Genomic DNA, 17,905 nt, shown 5'->3' on the forward strand with positions numbered 1-17,905 from the left:
GGGTTGGTAAAATCCCCTGGATTAAGAAATGACCACCCACTCCAGTATTCTGGAAAATTCCAGGGAAAGAGGAGCCTGGCTGTAGTTCACGGGGACCTACACAACGGAGCAACTGAGCGTGCACGTACATGCTAGTACTCCAAAACCCTCTTTAAGGGAGGGATCTTCTGAGGATAAGAAGGGATTGCGTGCATTTGAGCTGCTCTGCCTACTTATCAGTGCCCCAGTACTGACATGTCCGCGTGAGCCGTGCTGCTGCAGGAGCCGTGATGACGTAAGGCGCTGCGGCGAGGCCCACACGGCTCTGAATTCGGATTCCACCGTTTCGTAGTTGGGCCACTTCAGACAAGTTCGCCTTTGTGTGCCTCATGTGGTTGATCAGTGACATGGGAGCAGTACTGCTGGCTTGCTATGCCTTTTCAACTTCGGAGCAGTTTACTGACTGCCTGGGACCGTCTCTGACACACGTTGGGGCCACCAAACGGCAGCTGTTAGTAACTCCACGGAGACCGACAGGAGGAAATCTAGCTAAATCCTCAATAGTTCATTTGGTTCTGTTTGTTTTTTTGTTCCCCCTTGGTTGCTATTTTTTTTTTCCCCTCCCTTCTTAATTTTCAGTCACCAAAAAGCTTTTGTCCCATGTCTTAGTTTTTTGTTGGTTTGTCTCATTTCTCTGCTTAGAGGTCATTACTTATGACCAACACACCCAACTTCAATGGTGCCCCTTCTCTGTATTCTCTCTATCTACATGGACAAACAAGACATATGTAAGCGCTAATATTGTTGAAGTGTTACTTTTTTAAGTGTTTAAAATGTGCATAACAACTGAAGGTAATAAGGATTCATTTTCCACTGACTTTCAGTCCTTATATCAATACCTTATTAGTATAGAGACTTACCAGCCAGAGGAGAGTGTTTAACAAGTGGTGAACATCTATGGGGAATATAACTACTGACTCACTGAGGTCTGTAGTCCACAATGAACAGACTCACGATCTTGAACAATTTCTTGAGCATCCTTCTCTGATGTTTAAAATCAGGAAGTGACTTGTTACATTTAGACAAGGTTTCAATAGTTTTTTTTTTTTTTAATGATGCATGTATTCTAAATTAACTTTCTTATTGATAATCACATAATAGATTAAATTAGTTGTTTCATAAAGTGTAAAATATGGAAGAAAATTAATATTGATGAAAGCATACTGGGCTTCCCAGATGGTACTAGTGTTAAAGAACCCGCCTGCCGATACAGGAGACATATGAGACATGGGTTCGATCCCTGGGTGGGTAAGAGCCCCTGGAGGAAGGCGTAGCAACCCACTCAAGTATTCTTGCCTGGAGAATTCCATGGACAGAGGAGCCTGGTGGGCTACAGTCCATAGGGTTATACAGAGTCGGACACAACTGAAGTGACGTAGAACACACATGCACACCTCTAATAAAACTCCTTCTTTGAAGATCAGAGACACCAACGTGTCACACCCATCTACGTCTCCTGGCTTAACTTCAGCTTTACAAACTAAGGAAATACAACACTGCGTCTAAAATCGCAGCATCCTTTACTGCCATTGCCGTGTCATAAGCACTAACACAAGCACTCATGGTGTGGTAAGATCTTCTGACTGATTTTGTTCGATCTCCAGTGTTTTTAAAGGTTAACAGTGGACATCACTTTTCTGACTCTAAGAATAGGTATGATGAGCCTTTATCCAAATTTTAAGCAGCCTTCGTGTTGTATGTGGATTGCAGTCTACAGATGTGGGCTACCCCAGAAAATACACAGGGTTTTGAATATGCTTGCATTATTATAGATGAGGGTGTCCTCTGGAGGGCCCCTAGAGTTCTAGCAGATGGTCCTCTAGGAGTGGCTGTTACATGTAGAGTGTGTTATAGAAGTCAGAGATAGTCAGATAACACTACAGTGAGCGCCCGATGGATGTGCAGGAGGTAAGAAAGTATCAGCAGTCTTTTAAAAGCCATTCTGGCTTCTGGATTCTCAAGCCCATAAAATCCACTCATGTATTACAATATCTATGTTTCTCTGTACAAATCTTTGCAAAGTTGTGGGCCTTACTGCTTGTGTTTATGACCCTAAGTGACATTCAATTTTATTTTACCGAATAAACTACAGTTATCATCTAAACAATAGCTACATAGGGATAGCTATTACTTCCAAATATACTTTAGTAAAATGCAGGCTTTTTCTTTATACAATGGAGGGAACCAGTCTCCAGCCAATTTTTTTTTTTAATAGAGCTTCTTTCCTGTTTGAATCTATTGTGTATTGTGGATGTTAAAAGTGTTTTCATAGAGAGGAATGTGTTTACACACCATTTTAAAATAATGAGATCTATTCCAAATATAGAATTGCATGTCCCTTAATCCAGACTGAGTACATATTCCTTTCAAGGCTGTTCACAAAAATTGTGAAGATGTTTAAAAACATATCACTAACAATAATAATCTAAAACATTTCTTACATACCTCTGATTCTCAGAATTGTGCTTTTTCTCTCCAAAAGTATGATAATCCCTGCCATATTGTGTATTTCAATCTAGTTTACATATGTATTTAATTTATCTAGGCTCTTCTATTTGATTTAGATGCTTAGCTAATGCCAAAAGGACAGTAATCAAACTTCGCATGCGTAGGACATTTACATATGGAATAAATTTTCAGTTGAAAATTCTGTGTATATATGTGTGTGTGTGTGTGTGTGTGTGTGTGTGTGTGTGTAGAATATATCGTATGGGCTTCCCAGGTGGGGCTAGTGGTAAAGAACCCATCTACCAATTCAGGGGACATAAAAGATGTGGGTTTGATCCCTGGCTTGGGGAGATCCCCTGGAGAAGGAAATGGCAAACCACTCCAGTATTCTTGCCTGGAGAATCCCATGGACAGAGGAGCCTGGCGGCTACAGTCCATAGGGTAGCAAAGAGTCGGACATGACTAAGCAACTAATACTTTCACTTTCATACAGCATCTCAGATTTGTAGGAGAAATTTCCAATATATATGTTCAAAAAGAGCCCTGATCAACGCTATTACTTGAGTACATGAAATGACACCTCAGATGAAAACTGGATCCGCATAGTCATTGTGGTTCCTCTGCAGGCTTTTGCAGACTTTGCTTGCAAAATCAAGGACTCAAGGAGAAGATACATAAAACATGAAAGTCATTTCTGAAAGTGTATGTACAGACCAAAACACCAGAACTTCTATAGCACCAGATCCTCGTGTATATGCCAGAGATGTTTAAGGGCTAGGTCATAATACCAAAGGCAAGATACCTGTCCAATCACAACTGCTCAAGAATACATGATAAATATCAACCAAGGCTGTGAAACACCTCCAGTATGTTGATTCACAAGACAGCCTTTTGAGAACAATGTGCTGACTTTAATATTGCAATGATCTCAGATGCAATATTACCTGGAGCTGTGCCATATCTCTAGAGTGCCCTACAAAAGCACTTTGGGAAACACTTGGTGTAGAGCATTAGAAACCAGAGTTCAAATCCAGCCTCAGAGAAGTCATCAGATTACCAGAACATTGTCTGATAGTCTGGAAACATTCAAAGGGGAGGTGTAAATTATCCTTGACTCTACTCTATGTACCTGAAAATGGATAAATACTATATTCACTGAAAAAAAATAGTCCAGGGCATGAGTTTCTAACCTATCTGTATATTCGGAATAATAACTCAGCTAACATCTTTTAATCAATTCCTATGTGGCAAATGTTGCATTCAGTGTTTTACTACGCCTAAGTCTCTTTTTCTATTTTATTTTTTTTAATTTTATTTTATTTTTGAACTTTAAAATATTGTATTAGTTTTGCCAAATATCTTAAGAGTCATATCAGTGGTTGGTATTGTTATTTCTAAATTTCGGATAGGAAATGAGCATTGGAGGTTAAATAACTGCTCAAAGTTACTCATCCACAAGGAAGCAGAGTTAAGACTGGAAGCCTGGTTTGTATAACCCTAGTAACAGCATTCTTTAAGAGGTAGGTTCACTCCTCGAGTGTGACGAGTTGTACTAGTTATGCTGATATTACAACCTAGCCCATGTTATCTGCCATGTTCGAGCTTATACTGCCTGCCACACAAGAGGTCAGTAAATAAAGAGACAAACTGCTGGGGAAGGAGTAGGGACCTAATTCAGAAAGCCAGCAGGGCGAGAAGATGGTAGGCTACTGTCCCAAAGAAACATCTTGCCCAGGTGTGGATGCTGTTCTTTTATACAAAAAAGAAGGAAGTGAGGTAATAAAATAATAAAGGCATTAGTTGTTGCAAGTATTTCTTGGTTTTGGATGTGTTAATTTCTTCTTTCTGGCAGCCATGCATAGACAGGTCTGGTCAGAATATTTCTTGTGAGCTGAATGCAAGTATGTTAGCATACAGTTCAGGCATGGGAGGCGAGGTTCGCAGAGATGGGCCAATATGTAAACTTTAAACTACAGATAACATCCATTTAGTGATTCAGTTCAGTCACTGTCTGACTCTTTGCGGCCACATGGACTGCAACACGCCAGGCCTCCCTGTCCATCACCTACTCCCAGAGCTTGCTCAAACTCATGTCCATCCAGTCTGTGATGCCATCCAACCATCTCATCCTCTGTCATCCCCTTCTCCTGCCTTCAGTCTTTCCCAGCATAAGGGTCTTTTCCAATGAGTCAGTTCCCCGCATCAAGTGGCCAAAGTATTGGAGTTTCAGCTTCAGCATCAGTCATTCCAGTGAATATTCAGGACTGATTTCCTTTAGGATGGACTGGTTGGATCTCCTTGCAGTCCAAGGGACTCTTAAGAGTCTTCTCCAACACCACAGTTCAAAAGCATCAATTCTTCGGCGCTCAGCCTTCTTCACAGTCCAACTCTCACATCCATACATGACTACTGGAAAAACCATAGCTTTGACTAGATGGACCTTTGTTGGCAAAATAATGTCTCTGCTTTTTAATATGCTGTCTAGGTTGGTTATAACGTTTCTTCCAGGAGCAAGCGTCTTTTCATTTCATGGCTGCAGTCACCATCTGTGGTGGTTATGGAGCCCAAAAAATAGTCTGTCACTGTTTCCATTGTTTCCTCATCTATTTGCCATGAAGTGATGGGACCAGATGCCATGATCTTAGTTTTCTGAATGTTGAGTTTTAAGCCAAATTTTAGTGATTAACTTGTAGCAAAAGCAATATAACATGATGGCTGAAGTAAAAGAAACAGACCTCATATGGAGTCAGGCTTGTACTTCCTTATTATATACGGTGAATACAAGTGACTTAGGACACTTAAGCAGCATAGTTATCTTACCTAGAGTCTATCCTCCCCCTAACAACTATTTCTGAAGTAAAATCTTAACAGATGTTAAGTTTTACTAAGCTTATGAATGTGTGATCATTAATAATAACTTTATATATTTCACTCTAAAAAGAGCATCCATAATTTTTGATTTCTACATCCCCTGGGATTTTCTAATGTTTTGTGGAGATTCTGCATTACATAGTTAAGGCGAGGGGAGAATTGTGATGTCTTGTTTGTCACGATAGAAAATTATATATACAAGGCTGGGATTTATTCCACCAAAGGGAAAGTATGTTCTGGAACCAATTTTTTTTGTGTGTGTGTGTGATATATGGATTGTGAGATGCTGTCATGAATAACACTGCATCTGCCTTCATAGCTGTTGATTTTAAGGAATTTGTAAACAACAATTTTATCTGATCTAGACATACAGTAGGCATTTTCACTATATTATTTTTATTGCTACTTGATACAACCCCAAAACATTCATGTTTGTGGAGGGAAATTCACCGTTGCACTTACAGTAGGGCATTTTATTCATATTTTAAGAGAGTACAGAAATTTTAGGGGATGGGTTGTGGGATTTAAGACCTTTTACTCAAGGGCCAGTCTTCCAAAGCCACATCAATAATGACTGAAAATTGTTCATCTCTGCGGGCAGTCTGGTAGCCTACCTGAAATCACTCAGTGGTTTGGATCTAACTCTTGCGGAAACTGTCATGATTGACAGTTTGAACAAAGAAGACAAGAGTGGGATGGACCTGTTAAGTAGGAGCGAGTGAATTTCTCCTTTGGGCATGACAGTGTTTACCTCCTGCAATTTAGCCTTAACTGACCTGAGAGTCTTAAAATGGAAAAAGGATGCTTTATTCAGTGAAGGCACATAGGGGTAGGGCAGAATTTTATTTCCGTGAACACACAAGAATAATCCTCTTAGTATTTCTCCACTGCTGGCTTCATATCATGCGTCATGCAGATGAAGGTCACGATGCTCTTCCTTTGAATTGCCGTATTTTCCTTATTAGACTTGAGTAAGGGAACTATGCTATGCCATGCTCTCCTCTGTGACTCGCGCGAGTGGGCTTTCCCCCTCCGGGGTGTCTTCCCCACCAAGCATAGAGCCCAGGTCTCCTGCACTGCAGGCAGATTCTTTGCCATCTGAGCCACGAGGCCTCCCTGTGTGATTCACATTGCTGTTGTTCAGCTGCCCAGTCGTGTCCATCTCTTTGTGCCCATGGGCTCATTGTGACTCGTAGAAGGCAAATACAAAGTTGGAGTTGGTAAACAGATGGGTCTTATATATTCTGAGAAAAAAAATATCACAATAATCCTGGCATTCTCAAAGGACGTGTCCCCTGTCACTCTTAACACAGTGTTTAATATAAACTGCAGATGAAGTCTTGGCAGTTTGTGGTTACTCCTGGCAGTTTGTGGTTACTCCTGCTTCCGCATAAGGTGAGTAGTTGCGGTGGTGAAGAGGCTTCTCGGTAAAGAACCCTTGGCCACTATAGTGTTCGGCGTCTTCCTTAAGTAACTTGGAACTCTTCTCTGGAAACACTCAAGATCTCAGAGAAAATGAGGGTAAAGAGTAGCACCCTCTCCTTACTACTGTATGTGAATGAATATTTTGTAAGCACTTAAACCAAGAGCAGGTATATAGTAAGTGCCCTGTGTTTATTAGTGAAAGTCTCTCTGTCGTGTCTAACTCCTTGACACCCCATGGACTACAGCCTGCCAGGCTCCTCTGTCCATGGACTTCTCCAGGCCAGAATACTGGAATGAGTTCCCTTCTCCAGGGGATCTTCCCAACCCAGGGATCGAACCCAGGTCTCCAGCATTGCAGGCGGATTCTTTACAGTGTGAGCCACCAGGGAAATGCTTGTTAAATATACAGTATTGTTGTAAAACTGCTTTTGAGATAGGTTTGATAATTTATAAGCCATCTTTCCAAATTCAGAACTTCCTAAATGGACCCCCTTTAGCAATATTTGTTAACAGACATTTTTAAAAACGGAGGTGTGTGACAAATAATGAAGTGGTCCTGAATACTTGTTCTGTACTTTATTCTGACTGCATGGTACCAGTCCCCTAAGGGGTCTTTTCAAATAGGTCTTGGTTTCTACACAGGTGTGGTTAACTAGTCACAAACTGAGGTACTGGGTCTTGTGGTCCATGGCTCTCTGACGGATAATAGTTCAAACAGCAGTTAGTGCCCTGAGACTGTGTCTGTCCTGGGTTCATGATCCCTGATAATACAGACAGAGCACCAATTTCAGCATCTTCGGTAGTTCAGAGGAAGCTTGTTTCTTAATCATTTCCTTCCGCAAAACCCTTATGTCTCAAGTGGGTACCAAATCTGATTGAACTATTCTGGCCAGTCAAGTAGAAAGCATCTAATTATTGTTGATTTGACTTCCATGTATAACTCAAAACAATCTTCTGCCTAGGTCATGTCGACCAGTGGAAAGTTATCCTGGAAGCACAATTACAGTCATTATCCTAGACAGTTTGTGTGACTAACGGCTCTGTTTTGCAGAATAGACTATCATCTGTAGTAAAGGCTCAGCTGATAAAGAATCCCCCTGCAATGAGGGAGACAAGGGCTCAATCCCTGGGTTGGAAAGATCCCCTGGAGAAGGGAAGGGCTACCCACTCCAGTATTCTGGCCTGGAGAATTCCAGAGACTGTATAGTCCATGGGGTCAAAAAGAGTTGGACATGACTGAGTGACTTTCACTTTCTCCTAGAATTATATCAACTTGTTCATATTCTGCAGGATATGAGTATAAGTGTATCTAAGGACTCATAAGTGTATTAAGTGCATATTTTTTATTTATACAGTAACTCAAATACCATATAACTTTTATCTCTTTGAATCTTTTGATTTTAATTTAAAGTTGATAGCTAGTTTTTCTTATTTATATATATTTCACTGGAATATTTTACATTGAATATAGTGATGAGATAAATAGACAATGTTTACATGATCCCTGATAGAATAGACACAACATCAATTACAACATCTCTAGTGATTCAGAGGAAGTTTGCTGGAATTCCAGAAAGTTCCAAACACAAATAGGTTCTTAACCTTGGGTGATGTGAGCATGTAAGAACTAAACCATATCCCCTCCGAAACTCATGCATTGAAGTCTTACCCTCCAGTGTGATGTTGGGAGGAAGAGCCTTTGGGAAGTAATGAGGTTTAGATGAGGTCATGAAATAGGAGTCCCATGGTGGGATCAGCACCTTATAAGAAGAGGAAGAGAGGCCAGCGTGCTCTCTCCACCACATGAGGACAGGAGAAGGTGGCATCTGAAAGCCAGGAAGAGAGATATTGCCAGGAAATGAATGAGTTGACACCTTGATCTTGGACTTCCAGGCTTCAGAACCGTGAGAAACAAATGTGTGCTGTTTCAGCCACCCAGCCTATGGTCATTTGTTCTATTAATAGCACTCCAGGATGACTAATGTGTGAGCAAAAACAAAAGTTACACTCATTATCTGTTTCCTGAAAGTAAAAGTCACTCAGTCGTGTCCGACTCTTTGTGACCCCATGGACTATACAGTCCCTGGAATTCTCCAAGCCAGAATACTGGAGTGGGTAGCCTTTCCCTTCTCCAGGGTATCTTCGCCACCCAGGGATGGAACCCAGGTCTCCTGTGTTGCGGGTGGATTCTTTACCAGCTGAGCCACAAGGGAAGCACAAGAATACTGGAGTAGGTGGTCTATCCCTTTTCCAGGGGATCTTTCTGACCCAGGAATCGAACCAGGGTCTCCTGCATTGCAGGCGGATTCTTTGCCAACTGAGCTATCAGGGAAGCCCCATTTGTTCCCTACTTTATGTTTAATGCTTGGCCCTGCCCAGCCAGTGTTCTGTTGGATTGGTCATGATTTCCACATGGATCTGTCTGACCTCACACAAACCTAGGTGATGGTCAGTCTCTTAGAGATGTAACCCTCTGCTCAGTAATGATTAGATCTGCAGCAACTCATTAAACGTTTCCCAGTAGATGGTTTAACACTTCTCATGCCTCTGTTGACCAAATTTACCAAACATTCCTGCCAGTGCAGGAGACATAACAGATTCGGGCTCAACCCCTGGGTTGGGAAGATCCCCTGGAGGAAGGCGTGGCAACCCATTCCAGTAATGTTACTTAGAGAAGCCCATACACAGAGGAGCCTGGTGGGCTATAGGCCATGGGGTCGAAAAAGAGTTGGACATGACTAAGGGACTTAGCACACATGTGTGCATAACACAAAATTGATTAATATTCCAAATTCTTAACTAAGTTTGAAATGTTGTCTTACCAATATTCATTGCTTTCTAACTTTATAGTCATAATAATCAATAAAAATCATTAACTCTTTATAACTATAATTGTTACCTTATTTATAAGCATATATTTATTTTTGCTCTCAAGTCAACTACTTGAACTCTAAAATGAAAAATGTTTATTTCTTAGTAGTTAATGAATCTAATCAAATATACTCATTGCTATGAAGCTATATTAGCTAATACTGATTTACAAAATTAATGCCATTCTTATTTATGTATAGTAATTTTTCAATTTTTACACAATTTTATTAAATATTTATATTCTGCCTCAAGCTATTGAATTAATTGTCTCATTTTAAACCTTGCTATATCATATTGTCATTTTAAAATACTTTTCTTTCAATAGTATCTCATATTAATCCATTTTATGAAATTTATCATATCATATTTATTATTAGTGAGTCCTTATTAAAAGAAACCTATTTTATATTTTTAAATATTTTTACATACAGATTAGTAGTTATAAAAGGAAATGAAAACTGGGTTTCTAGTTTCTTATATGGTACTAATGCCACAATATTACACTCAATTTCTGAGGAGCATAGTTTAAGAAAGTTATAAAAAATAATTTGCTGTGAATATAAGCAATATGCTTTCAAGATCTGTATAAGTAGAAAATTCATTTTTTTCCTGAATGTCTTTCATAGCTGTTGCAATTCAATTGCAATATTAAGATAGAAGGGCTTTCTATCTTATCAAATATTTTAATATGTAATTTTTAATTTCTGTTTTAACAATTAAAAATTTTAATAAACATTGAACACATGCTATTCACCAATATTTTAAAACACAATATGTGGACTTAATAAAGTATGCATTTAACAAATGAAATCAGAATAAATTTTATTACATTTTTTAATACTGAGGACTTTGATGATGTGCCTGGTAAGCTCCAAATATTAATTCATGTTCCCCGAGACCAGGAGAATTTTGCTGCTTCTATTATTGGCCTGTCTAGCTAAGCTCTTAGACAAACTTCCTTTCCTTCATTGCAGAGATCAGATTATCCCTCTCTCACTTAGCTCATGGTCTGCCCACTCCTCCCCTACAGCCTGCAGAGTCAGACTCAAATACGTGGGGAGGAGCTAGCAGGCATCAAACTATCACAGAGCAGGACCCCATGGGCTTCCCCTGGACAGGCCTTCCCAAATCCTCTGCTCTGATTCCTCTCTTCAGTGCCTAGAGAGCTGTTTGAGGCATATTACTGAGTTATCTGGACAAGGAAATGGCAACCCACTCCAGTATTCCTGCCTGGAGAATCCCATGGATAGAGGAGCCTGGTGGGCTGCAGTTCATGGGGTCGCAAAGAGTCGGACATGACTTGAGCGACTCCACTTCACTGAGTTATCTTTACAGATATGCAAGTGTGAAGGTCGCTCAGTCGTGTCCAACTCTTTGTGCCCCATGGACTACAGTCTGTGGAATTCTCCAGGCCAGAATACTGGAGTGGGTAGCCTTTCCCTTCTCCAGGGGATCTTCCCGACGCAGAAATTGAACCTGGGTCTCCCACACTGTAGACAGATTCTTTACCATCTGAGCCACCAGGGAAGCCCTTATGATATGAAAACAGATATGATACGAAACATAGGAAAACAGATATGAAAACCCCTCACCAGACAGAAAGCGTTTACTACTTGCTGACCTCGAGCATCTAGCATCAGGCCTCCTGGAGCGGAAGGACTGATAATGTTATTCCCTGTGACCCCATCCTGTTTCCTCACCATCAGCCAATCAGAGAATTGTGCCTGAGGGACCACATGCCCTGTGACCGCCTCCCTCAGCTGGCTTTTAAAAACATTTTGGCCAGTCCAGGTTCAATGCAGGATACTGGATGCTTGGGGCTAGTGCACTGGGACGACCCAGAGGGATGGTATGGGGAGGGAGGAGGGAGGAGGGTTCAGGATGGGGAGCACATGTATACTTGTGATGGATTCATTTTGATATTTGGCAAAACTAATACAATTGTATAAAGTTTAAAAATAAAATAAAATTAAAAAAAAATAAAAACACTTTGGAATCATTTTAGGGGGCTGGGGCCTTCAGGGCAGCCCGCATCTCCTCGCACGGCCCTGCAGTAAACCTTTCTCTGCTCCAGACATGGATGGTTCAGTGTGTTCGGACTCCCTGTTCATGGGACAGAGAACTCGGTGCTAACAAAACCGCTTTGAGGTCCTAAAATAGCCACTGCTGGGAGAGAGGAGCAGTGTGAAGTATTTCTGGAGAATAGCTGAACATTGATAATTAAACAACTTTAAAAACATCTTTTTTATCTTTTTTTTTTTACCCAGAATTTGCCAAAATGTCCATCTGAGATTTTTTGCGATCTGAAAAATTGGAAACAAGCTTAATATTCATGAAGAGAATGAAGAGTATTATGCTATAACTTTATTACCATGCAACTATTTGTTAAACCCCCTAAGGTTATTTAATAACACAATAAAATGGGTATTGCAGTAATAAGTAATGGCACTTGGATATAAATTATTTGCAAGTAAATTATGATGACTTTTTTTTGTAATTTACAATTTTTATTAAAGGCTAGAAAGAAATGAAAAATACATCAAAGTTTTAACAATAAGTATCTTTTCAGGTTGGAGTTATATTTTTTTCCTACATTGCACATATCCCCTAAAAATCTTTACTTTTGAAAAGTTGCTCTGATTTATTTCAAAGTAGGGAGCAGTTCGAGGTTTAAGAATTGAATCTTAATTGTAATTGTGACATTTGTCTTGAAGAATGGTAGAGGTATCACCAGATATACTGGTGATTGTCCTATTTTCACAAAATAGCATTTATTTATAAGATCTATTGAAGAATTGTCACTGCGCAGGTGGATATAAGTTATATACTTCTGAATTGGGGATGGTTTTCTAAAGAATAAATTCTGACTTTCTTTTGGTTTATTTTGTCCAGGAAGAGATACTTAAATACATTAGTTTATTTCATTTCAGTTGTTTTTCTAATTATAAATCGAAGTAATTTATAGCAACGCATTTTATGAAAAAATCAAGAATGTGTATGTGAGTTAAAGTATTTGAAAAACATCTTTCTGTAAATACTGAGAAGTTAAAAAGATGCCCAGTGAATTCTGAATATCATTTAATGGTTAATTCCTATATCATTTGCTTCAAGAAGTTATCTTTGCTCTTCATATGCTCTTTTTTTTTTCATATATCACAACGTTAGTTTTATATCTTACAGCATTTGCCAGGTTTTACTTTATTTTTTATGATTTTTTTTTGAGTACTAGGTTTAAATTTCAGCAGATGATGAATTTTATGGTATAATTTGGTTTTATAAACTCATTTTTGGATCCCTTTAATCTCTTTTCAGGTTCTTGAATACAGTGTGTGTTAATATTGTTGGCTGACTTTTTTGAATACCTGGGTATTTCTCATGAGTGTCTGAATGAATCTAAAATTTAGATTGTAAATTCAGGACCATAAAATGAAAAGAAGGGTATAGTTTACTGACCTGTTAATTTTGCCTGTTCCAAAAATATTTTCTCTTAGGTACATTTTAACATTGCCTTTAATTCATAATTAATGTATATATTTTAGATTAGAGAGTAGAAATATCTTTCAAATACAAATAAACATCTTTTTCTAAACATGTTCTTTAAGATTTTACAGAACAGTCACCAACTCAGTTTATATTTCCAGAATGAAAATCCTACTCTTAAATTAGTCCTCATGTGGTAGCTATTTGACTTTTTGTTTTTCTTCTAAAATATTTCTAAGACCATAACTTTTCATAAGTTTCTGGCACCAATATCATACCACAAAATACACAAATAGCTAATTTTTTTCTTATTTATATTCACCTTATGTTTTTGAAAGACCAGAGATTTGTTAGCCTTTTGGGTAGAGAAAACCATTAAATTTTACTTTAATTTTATTTGAGTAAAATTAAAACCTTAGTACCTTAAGCTCAGAAGCGACATTTTAAGTCCTGAAAAGTCACCTGCGGACACTGACTACCGTTTTGGATGGTGCAGATGTGGAGTTCTTGCATCACTACAGAAGGTTCTGTAGGCAGTGGAGCTTTACAGTTTTCATAGACACTTAACACTGCTGCTGCTGCTAAGTCGCTTCAGTCGTGTCCGACTCTGTGCGACCCCATAGACGGCAGCCCACCAGCCTCCCCCGTCCCTGGGATTCTCCAGGCAAGAACGCTGGAGTGGGTTGCCATTGCCTTCTCTGTGACACTTACCACTAACTCCATTCAAACTTCAACTTAAAAATAAAGAGACAAATTTTGGGTTTAGTTGTACTTTCAACTAAATACATTTTAGTTCATTTTAACCTATCAATTTTTTTGAAGTTATAACATTACTTTGATTGTTGTCCTTTATTCCCCCCCCCCTCTTTAGAATGTAGGCATTTTCCAGTTCCTGAGAACTCCTTGGTTTTCCTCTTTATCACTGGTTTTCTGTAGCTGGATTATGATGTGTCTGGGTGTGGTTTTGTTTCTGTTTATCCTGCTTAGGATTCAGTGAAATTCTGGAATCTATGGGATCATGTAATTTTATAAAATCTTGTAGGTTTTTGGCCAATATTTTAATATTTCTGTTTCTCCAGGACTCTAGATATATGTCTGTTAAATAATTGATACTATTGTATGATTCGTTGAGTCTCTATTTATTTTCTGGTGTTTAATCTTTTTTTAAAAAAATATTTACTTATTTGTTTATTTTTGGCTCTGCTGGGCCTTTGCTGCTGCACAGGCCTTTCTCTGGTTGCTGTGATTGGGGGCTCCTCTCTAGGTGCAGTGCCGGGGTTTCTCACTGCAATGGTCTCTTTTTCGGAGAGCGGGCTCTAGAGCGTGGGGACTCTGTAGCTGCCGCACGTGGCCCCGGTAGTTATGGCCCCCAGGCTCTACGAAACAGACTCATTAGCTGTGGCGCACAGACTCAGTGGCTCCATGGCATGTGGGATCTTCCCCGACCAGGGATCAAACCCATGTCTCCTGCTTTGGCAGGAGGATTCTTTACCACTGAGCCACCAGGGAAGTCCCAGTGTTTAATCTCTTTGATACATTTTGGATATTCACTTTTTCTACAACTTCAAATTCACAAATCTGTTCTAGAGTCTCTTAAGGTATAACGTCTATCAAGTATAATTTTTGATTTTGGATATTATAGGTTTTGTCTTTATATGATCCACTTGATTATTTTTATATCTTTAACTTCTTTCCTGATTATCCGTCATGTTTTCTGATCTTTGGATATCTAAGAGGTTTTAATTAGATTTTAAAGATTTTGTGTTTTATTCCTTAGTGTCTGGGTTCTAGTTTTCAAAAAGGAATATTATGCTTTGCTCTCATAGACAGTTGCTTTTGGTTTAGCTTGATCATCGTGAGAGCTGTTTTTAAATTGTGTTGGGGTGGTCCTTGAGTTGGGCTGCAAGAACTGTTTATCCCCATTACTAAGTCCTGACCCTTCGGATGTCTAAATTTAATGCTTCAAGATGTCTATTTGGACTTTCCACTGCTGCTGGTAGGAGCTGAATGATTCACAGCCTTTTGTGGTTCTGGGAGGCATTCAGCTCACAGCTTTCCAGTAACTTTTTAACCCGCCTCATAGAAATTCACCCACTGCATGCGTATCCTGGGAATCAGCATAGATTCAAGGGATCTGTAAGACAGTTGTGGGATTGCTTCTTTGTGTAGCTCTCTTCTCTCTAGAAATCTGCCTCACAGTTTCCTGCCTTAAATACTGATCTACCACTTAAATTCAGTAAGGCCGCTGTCTGCTTTCAGTGATATACATGCATGCCGTCACACGCGCACACACACTCACACACACACTCTCACACACATGCACACACACTCACACTTGCACGCACACACACGCACACTAACACACACAGACACACATGCACGCACGCACACAGACACACTGTGTGCACACACCTCACACACACATGTGCACACGCGCACACACTCACACACACTCACACTTGCACGCACACATGCACGCACTCACACGCTCACACACACACACTTACACACTCAGACACACACACTCACATGCACACACACACACACACTCACACGTGTGTGCACACACCTCACACACACACACACTCAAACACACACACACACACATGCACACACACACAGAGACCAACTTTAGACATGAAATATACTTTCCAGACAAAAATCTAAGGCTATCCTAGAACTTGCTTTATTTTCTGTTTGTTTTGCTCAGATACCATAGTTTGACACTGCCTGTGGCTTTTATGTCAGAAAAAACCCTTTGTTTCGTGTACATGAGCCTTATTTTTCAATTGTTTGAGTCAGAGAGTTACTTTAACCCTTGTTAATCCATCAGGGCTGAAAGTGGAGGTCTTCAGCTGATGAAGATTCATGTAACAGAATCACAAGCTGAATATTACATCATGTTAAAACTTAATTTTACAGAGGATGTTGATAGTGTACAGCACAATGACAAAAACCTGTCGTTAAAACCTGATAGAAACTGGCAAGTCAGTCTTCTTGTGAGAGATTAAATACATACAGATTTAAGGTGATCAGAAGTCATTAAATGGAATTATAAAATGGCAGCTTGGACTTACAGTTATGAGAGTCAGCTGCATAAAGTATAAGGATGGTCTCAGAGAAAGCATGTTGACACAGTGAAAATTCAGAGTGGAACTGTGCCCCCATTTTAAATTTGACCCAGGCTTACTGTCAAAGACAGACCACTGGGATCTGTAAGCCATGTTTACAACTTAATTTAACAATTCTTGTGTTTGCATTTTGACCAATTTATTCCTGCCCAAGAAAGAAAACATCAGCTATAAGAATCATTAACTCTTGAAAGTAATTTTATGGTGTTTCTAAAAGTATACATCATATAAGAGCAAAAAGTAATAATATTACTTCTATGTATAGCATTACTGATGTTGACTTAGAGTTGTAAGAAAAATAATCCTTAATACGTTCTGGAGCCACAAACAGGATATTTAGCTTATTTTTTCTCCTCAGTGTGTTTAAAATCTACTAAATTATATGAAGAAGCTGAATGTTTAAAATACATGTGTACACCTTAATTATTTTTTGTTTGAATTGATTCTCAGAGCATTAGCTTGAGGCATGGGCTTCCCTGGTCGCTCAGTTGGTAAAGAACCCACCTGCCAATGCAGGAGACACAAGAGACACCGGTTTGATGCCTAATCTGGGTAGATCCCCTGAAGAAGGAAATGGCAACCCACTCCAGTATTCTTACCTGGAAAATTCCATGGGCAGAGCAGCCTGGTGGGCTAAAGTCCACAGGCTCACAAAAGAGTCAGACATGACTGAGCAGGCACACACACTCACTCACTCACGCAATAGCTCCAATTGCAAAACTAAGGAAAAAAAAAACTATCAGCTTTCCTTTCCTTCAGCCCTAACCTTGAGAAATTCTTAAAGGAAGCTCTAAATGTAGCTAAGATAAAACAAGGCAACAATATAGTCCCTGTTTTTACTGATGCCATACTTTTAATTTTTATGTGAATTTCTGTTTATGAAGTCAACCTTCATTATAAGCAGATATATATATATATAATGTGTCCAATACTTAGTAAAATTTTAGTAATCTAAGAATTCATAATTAATAACCTAATTTGAAACATTTTATGATACACAGTTGCTCTTGATTTTAGAATTAGCTAGTTTAAACAGGTAGTGAGTTGCCTTTAAAATTTCCACATCTTTAGTGCTCAATTTAGAAATGCCATTTTTAAGTATTTTTTAAAATAAAATGCACTTGTTAATTATTTTATAGCTGTAACATTGTAAAAGAGATTATTTGTACAGAAATATAATGTTGCTGATAAAATTTATCCATTAGCTAGTATTCAACATTGATCATCAATATTAGAGATTATATCCTTGCTGAAATTTTATTTTCACCATACTAGTTCTTTAAATTTTTTGGCACTTTAGAAGATGAGATCTGTCCAAAAAAAAAAAAAATATATATATATATATATCATGCTTAATACATATTGTTGGATGAATGGATGAATTTTCAAAAGCTTAAAAAATAAATTGTAAGTGCTGGAGTACTTGGAAATAAAAGTTTCATTAAGTTTAATTAAGCACAATTAAATACTCTGCCAACCTCAGAAAGCAGTTTTTAGAAATACTAGCAGTCCTTAGGCAACATATGAGCTGACAGTTAAATGAATTAAAAATGAGGTTGAGAATGGATGTTTCCACACAGATACCCAGTCTCTACTATTTGTTGATCATTGATGAAAACTAACTATACACGCTGTTTCTT

At 38.9% G+C, this 17,905-nt stretch overlaps 1 protein-coding gene across 5 annotated transcripts in view; it reads left to right on the top strand.

The window, feature by feature from the left end:
• The window catches only part of RALYL (RALY RNA binding protein like), an 829,453-nt gene that overhangs the window by 344,185 nt on the left and 467,363 nt on the right, over window positions 1-17,905 (top strand). The gene's annotated exons all lie outside the window — the stretch shown is intronic.

The sequence above is a fragment of the Bos grunniens genome, chromosome 14, assembly GCF_055505025.1.
Source record: "Bos grunniens cultivar Pamir isolate PY7600 chromosome 14, Bosgru_T2T1.0, whole genome shotgun sequence".
Classification (NCBI taxonomy): Eukaryota; Metazoa; Chordata; class Mammalia; order Artiodactyla; family Bovidae; genus Bos; species Bos grunniens.